At 43.9% G+C, this 7,099-nt stretch overlaps 1 long non-coding RNA gene across 1 annotated transcript; it reads left to right on the forward strand.

Annotated features, from left to right (window-relative positions):
• Window positions 1-1,638: 1,638 nt before the first annotated feature.
• Window positions 1,639-6,728, forward strand: LOC123055333 (uncharacterized). The gene is made up of 3 exons (XR_006426616.1): window positions 1,639-2,058; window positions 2,525-2,662; window positions 6,350-6,728. It is a non-coding gene; the product is annotated as an uncharacterized lncRNA (long non-coding RNA).
• Window positions 6,729-7,099: the final 371 nt, after the last annotated feature.

The raw sequence follows: 7,099 nt of genomic DNA on the forward strand, positions 1-7,099 counted from the left end.
TGGGTGAGTGAGAGAGAAAGAGATTGTGTGTGTGAGAGAAAGAGAGATGAATATGAGGAGCGCGTGAGAGAGAGAGACATGGTGAGAGAGAAGGTGTGTGAGGTACAGATTGTGTGTGTGTGTGTGCAAGAGAGAGAGAGGCGGGAGTGTGAAAGTGTGCACGATAGCCTTACAGGGTGTTTGATTGGGCTTCGAGGCAGCTTTCCAGCCTTAAAATCTAACACCCCAACCAAACAACGAGCTTTTGTTCAGCTTTGGACGCGCAACCACAACTTTTTTGCACGTGAAAGGGAAAGCTCCTCCCGAGCAACTGCAACTGTGTTCGACTGCGTTCCATCGATCCCACGCCCTCCGTACTCCTGCCACTTTGCTATATTTATAGATAAAATTCTCCCCAGCGACCCCCTTTTCCCCAGCCTCAGCCATTATCCCCTGCATGAAGGAGATGACTTAGCGACGACGCTGCTAGGGTTTACGTCGCCAGGCCCCATCCCTGCCTCGTCGGACGCCGGTGACCGGGAAAGCCGGTGTGCCGCCAGCTCTCAACCTGGAACCATCCTTCGTCGGTGACGGGAAACGCCGGCCACTCACCTCCGCCCACCCGCCCTGGTGACAGGAACGCTGGTGCTCTGGTGGCCCGCCGGTGCTCCGCCACCCCACGTCCCTCCATCGCCAGTTCTGACCCATCTTCCTACAGCCCCTCAAGCATTCACATCTATTGTGGATGGAATGCGAATGGATTATGTGCTTTGCTTTATAGCACGGTGTTGTGTTTTCTTTTGTTCTTGTTCCTCCACCATTCTCTCATTTTTTTTCCTACTCTTGTTCAGATCCAGTGTGGACGATTATGCTATTGTTCCTCTGAATAAGATGTGATTTGGGGCTGTGTAATTTGAACAGATGTAGCTTCATAATTTGGTGCTCTCTACATGTTTGCTAATTTGACTAAAAAACTGAATCTTTTCAAGTTGATGATCTGTTTGGTATGGGATTGATACTTTACTTCTAATGATTAGTTTACAAGAAAATAGTGACTTGCGACATGTTTTCCTCGATTTATTGAGATTGCATAATATAGCCTAGAGAAAAATGGCCGCCGTCTTCTGGCTGCCTGACAGCTCGTGACGCTTGCGGGCACGGACGAGCTGTAGGAAGGAGTGCCGTAGTGGTCGGGGGCGGCTACTCCAGCTGCACCGGCACATCCGTCTTCTTCTCCGTCTTTGTCCCGGTCGCCAAGGTCATAATCCTCTGGCTGGCCACCGCTTCTCTTTTATTTGGCCGTAATCGAGCTCGGGAGGCGGCGGCGCCGCCAGTTATCGGCTGCGACGGGAGCGGTTGGTGCTGAAATTTCCCTCCTACCAGTTCAGCGAGGGATAGAGGAAAGTGCAAAAGGTTTGGAAAAACTTGAGATATGGCCTCCCCGCAATGTTTTTGGGGACCACGCAAAATGGTTGTTATTTTGCGGGACGGCATTTGCTAGGGTGGCTCTGATCGAGGTAAAATGCAATGGACGGGGCTTGCCTGCTCTCGTTCCGTGCTCTCATCCGTACTCCCCATCGCTAATTTTTCATCTAATGGCAGCGCCAGATTCCCTTCCCCGCGTGTCTTTTTTTTAGCAAAAAAAAAACACGAAGCTCTCGTATTTCCGTTTGCCCCAATACGTATTCGTTCCTCCTCTTTCGCCTTCCCTGCCGACAGTCGACCGTCTGGAGCGGAGGCATCGAGTGGATCTGCTACCGCCCCGTACCGTCGTCGCGGCCTCCAGCAGGAGGTCCGCCGGCCCGTCCCAGATTGCGGCTTCTCCCGTCGCAAGACCGGCTCCCCATCTTGATTCGTCCTCGCGCCAAAGGCCAGGTCTTGGAGTTGCTAGCAGCCATGGTGGAGCTCGGGTCGGGATAGTGGAGGTGGTAGTGGTGGCTGTTGTGCCGCCACTGAAGACCACGGCGGCGGTGGCAGGGCAGAGGCCGCGGCGAGCGACGAGGGCGGCCGCCATCCAGCGGGTCTTCGGGGCCCCGACACCATTCACGCAGCTGCCGACCTCGCCTGCTGCGCGCCATGGTTAGTACGGCAACTCACCGTCGCTCCCTTTCATCCTCCTCTTTACTGTTTTGTTCAGAATACAGATGTATCCTCTGGTTTGTTTGCCATTCAGTTCACATCTGACCAAGTCAACAGCTAGCTACTACCAATTGAGCGCACATGCACACTGGGGCCTTGCAAATTAATTTGTTCCATATAGTGATTCGTTAAAAGCTAAAATTATGTGATTGCAAAATTATAGACCGAAATTAGTTTCTACATGTCCTGGATACCTAGTTAGATGACTGTTTTCTGCGTGCTGAAGGTGCTCAATTTGATATTTCTTTAAAGATGTTTAATATTAGAGGCAACAAAATACATAGTTCAAACACAGTGGATTCGGACATGAGAATATCTTTCATCGCACAAAATGCTGATGGTTTCGTGTACTGGTTGAAAATAAACTGAAATTAATATAGCTACTGATGGTGATATTTGCATACAGGATGAGGCCACAGTTCAACTAAGTGAACAAACTACTCCTTAGAGCGATGCATGCAAAGTCATATGGTTGGATTGATCCTCATCCAGGTGACAATGGCGCTCCATTACCATAGTCATCGACTACTGGTCTGTTTGTCAGGTTAGACAAACAAATCTATGATGTTGGTAATAGTACAGTTTATACATGATGCATGACAGATAATACTATTTTTATATTTATCAGAGTCACAAATTGCTTATTCAATTACTTGCTGATTGATATAGATAGTCTCCTTCAATCCATGGTCGTATACTCGTAGGTTCTAATAGAATTGCACACAAGTACATGAAACAAAAATCTATAACATTGATTAAGCTGGCTTTTGTTGTTGGGAGAATGGTAGATTTTGTCCTGGCATCATCGTCGGGGTAGAGGTACCACTGGTAGGATTTTGTTGCTGGAAAAATGATAGATTCTGTCCGGGCATCATCATAAGGGCAAAGGTACCACTGGTAGGAGTCTGCTGTTGAAAGAATGATAGATTCTGTTCCGGCATCATCGTACGGCTAGAGGTACCAATGGTAGGATTCTGTTGTTGGAAGAATGGTAGATTATGTCCTGTCATCATCATAGGGGTACAAGTACCACTGGTACGAGTCTGTTGTTGGAAGAGTAATAGATTTTGTCCTAGCATCATCGTAGGGGTCGACAGACCAATGGATTGTTGCATACTTGGGTTGTAATGTGCTAAATAGGGGTACACATGATTTGGCGGAGCTCCCAGATGAACCTATGCAGATAAATAGCAAAGCTTAGGTCATAAGTGATTGAAAATGAAAAAATAAGTGATTGAAAATGAAAAATAGTTTAAAAAGTACACTTCTTATACCATTTGGGTTGGGTTGTACTGTGGTAGATACCCATGCATTTGGTTTGTCAAAGGCATTTCAGGTCGTTGTTGTAAAGAATGGACTGCCTTCTTTTTCTTCTTTGTTATTGCTTTCTCTGAGCCACCAACGGGTCTTCCTGATCCTGGTACAATATTTTCTCCGAATTGACACTATGAAAATTAATAGCAAAGCTTAGTGTCGCAGAAGTTTGAAAAGTAGATAAAGTCAAAAAGTTTAGACTTCTTATACCATTAAGATTGGGTTATTTGTAGGCATTTCATTTGCGAAAGGCATTTCAGGTTGTAGTTGTAAAGGATCATCTGTCTTCTTTTTCTTCGTTGTTTTTGCTTTCTCCAAGCCACCAATGGGTCTCGCTGACCCTCGTACAGTCTTCTCCTTTACCTTCATACCTCTTGGCATGTGAAGCCCCTCGTTATGCTTTGAAACTCTAGTAGACTCGATGTTCAGACCTGCAACCGTAAAATTAAATGCAAGTCTTACTTTGAAAATACTCTATGGAACTACTAGTATAGTATATAAATATATACCTTGTGAAACAGAGGAGTCACCCAAATCCGGATTTGGGTCTGGATCAACTCTAACTTTCAAGCTTTGCTCCACATCTCGTGCTAGCTGCTCTGCGCATTTAGCAGCCATATCATATGTTTCATCGGACTCTGCGGCGCGAGCAGCTATGTGGATAAACATTCTGCACAAGTCCTTGTAAAAGTTTGTCATTCTTGCTTTTAGATCCTCGTGCAAATTGCGGTTGCTTGTTATCTCTAGCACTTTCGCATCAACTGTCCATCTTTTCAATATATATTGTTCAGGGATATGCTTGATATTATTAATATCAAGTATCTTTAAGCAATGAGAGCAGAGGATTCCAGCAAATTCAAACTTCTTGCAACTGCAACTGACTTTTTCTTCGTTTGGATAAAAACTGACAACATGCTCACGTTGCGTTCCATGAAATTTTACTGTATAAACCTTCTTCTCTTCATCACTTGAATCACAAAGAAATGTGTCATAGTTCAGGGTCCGAAGCACTTGCTCCTGAAACATCTTGAATATTGCGGGAGTATATGTAGTTGCGGCTTGCCTTAACACATAGCTACCTTCTGCCTTCAGCTTGGGAGTACTTTGTGAGGCCTTGAAGTCACACTTGACCTCTACAAATCTTTTATCCGCAACTAGGCGCTCAAAATGCTCGAAAAAAGTAAGCATGTCATATTTAATACTAATGTACCGCTTTAGTTCATTATTCATGCTTTCACTTCTTTGGGTAGTGCTCATGTGGGCTGAGAATGTATTTCTGCCATACACTAGTGCCCATTGCTCCCTTTTCTCAAACAACCTTTGCAGCCACGTATTGTCACGTAGTCCATATCTTTCTAGCATTCTATTCCATTCATTTATAAAATCTTCTTCTTCCTCAATATCATAGATACAATGCTGAAAATCAGCATTGAACTTCTTATATTCTTCAACAACCCCAGCAAGGTGCTTGCAAGCATTTTGATTCATATGCCACACGCAAAGTCTATGGTGAGAGTGAGGAAGGACTTTACTAATTGCCTTGGCCATTGCTGCATCTTCATCGGTCAGAATAGTCCTTGGATGTTTTCCAGACATGGCTGTTAGAAATGTTCTAAAAAGCCAACCAAAACTTTCAGCAGTTTCATCATAGAGAAGTGTAGCACCAAAGACCATAGTTTTCTTGTGATTATTCACCCAAACAATCAAACCAAAGGGACGCCCATCATCTAGTTTCCTATATGTGGTGTCAAAGCATATAACATCACCAAACATTGCATAGTCCGATATCATTTTCGAGTCAGCCCAGAAAATATTAGTTATCAGATCATCCTCATCAACTTGAATTGAATAGAAAAAATTGGCATCTTCTTTTACCTTCTTCTCCATGTATTCTAACACTCCCCCTGTGTCTCCTTTCTTTGCTTGCAATGTTCTCTTAGAGTACAAACGATTTTTCATATCTTCAGGTGCAAACCCAAGATTTGGAAGTCCACATGCTTCTTTGGCCATAAGATCAATAGTTGCTTTATTCGAAATGCCTACAGACTTTGCGACCTCAACATTTGCTATTTGTGCTTCGGTCACTTTTCTTTGGGATCTTAAGTATAAGGCCATGTCTCCAGTAGCAAGATTATGATTATGTGCAGCCTCAAATTCATACACATAATATAATCCATTTTTGAGACTTATCTTCATATGGGCTTGACAGCCACATCGTGTTTCGGGCCTACTGTAACTGAAAGAATCCTCTCTCTTATCTTCTGCACGGAATCCTGTCAATTGAAATAAGTATCTTAGTGATACCAATAGTAATATAACCAAAACAAAATACAAGCAGCCCATACCTTGACGGGAGCATGTAAATGTTCTTTGTTGTATCATGGAAGAATTCTTTACTTTATGTTGACTCCCTCTTCGGATGCTAAAACCAATAGCCTTTGCATACTTGTTATAAAAGGAGTAAGCTTCCTCTTCAGATACAAATTGCATGCCAACCTTTGGTACCCTTTCATCAACGCAATCTGTTGCATTGCTAGGAGCAGTTTCATGCACATCCTATATGAATCAGTATTCGCTTTAGTTAATACTCATATGTTCGGCAGTTAGATTTGTGAAACAACACACTAATTGAATACTACGTGTACACTAAATTATTTTTCAACTACCAGAATCTAAGTCAACTGCAGAAGATCATAATGTTGATTTTGTGAAACTAATATTGATTATGGCTAAAACAACAATCAGACATCTGATTTTATTACGTACAGTAGGCCTCGAAAGAATAACATATTCTTGTATATATGAGTGAAATAACATGATTGACCTAGCAAAGTAAGTTGTGCAGAACTGCTATTCCTTTTGTGTCAGATTTGCATAGATCTTATACAATCATCAACATTTTTGATTTGTTCTTCAGCAGAGGAAATGGTGCAACTAGTTCAACAAGAAGGACAAGAACAATGAAAAGAGGAGATAAAGAAGAATACGAGTCGGATTTCTTACTTTTGGTCCTGAAGATCCATTGCCGTGTTCATGGTTCTCATGACCACTGCTTGAAGAAGCCATAGAGGACAATGGTTTCCTTACTTTAAACCTCGGATCGCTTGATATTTGCAGACTTTGCTATCTGCCTGAATTTGGTTTGTGGATGCAATCAGGCTCCAGATTGAAATGTCTTTCGCCTGGTATTTAGGATCTTGTGTTTGTAAAGGTTTGCCTAGTGCCTCTGTTTTCTATATTGGCGCCAATAGTTAGTTTGGCGGACATTTTCCCTCCAGAAACAGTTGTGGATATTACGTGAGGGACTGAGGGCGAGGGATATACGGGAATACGGGAGCTCGGGTTTTTTTTTGCTAGAAAAAAGACACGCGGGGAAGGGAATCTAGCGCTGCCGTTAGATGAAAAATTAGCGATGAGGAGTACGGATGGGAGCACAGGACGGGAGCAGGCAAGCCCCGTCCAAATGCAATCAACTAAACAGAGGCCTAGGTGCTAAATAAAGGGCGTGCGCGATCCTCGTTCGTGAACGGCCGATCATGAACCGTTGGATGGGCGCACAGGGACCGACAAGCGGGGAGCGCACTAGCCACCAGGCCACAGCGAAGCTTGCGTTAGGTTACGTCTGTCAGGTGCCGACGTGACATATTTTTTGCAGAAAACCCCCTTG

The sequence above is a fragment of the Triticum aestivum genome, chromosome 2D, assembly GCF_018294505.1.
Source record: "Triticum aestivum cultivar Chinese Spring chromosome 2D, IWGSC CS RefSeq v2.1, whole genome shotgun sequence".
Taxonomy (NCBI): Eukaryota; Viridiplantae; Streptophyta; class Magnoliopsida; order Poales; family Poaceae; genus Triticum; species Triticum aestivum.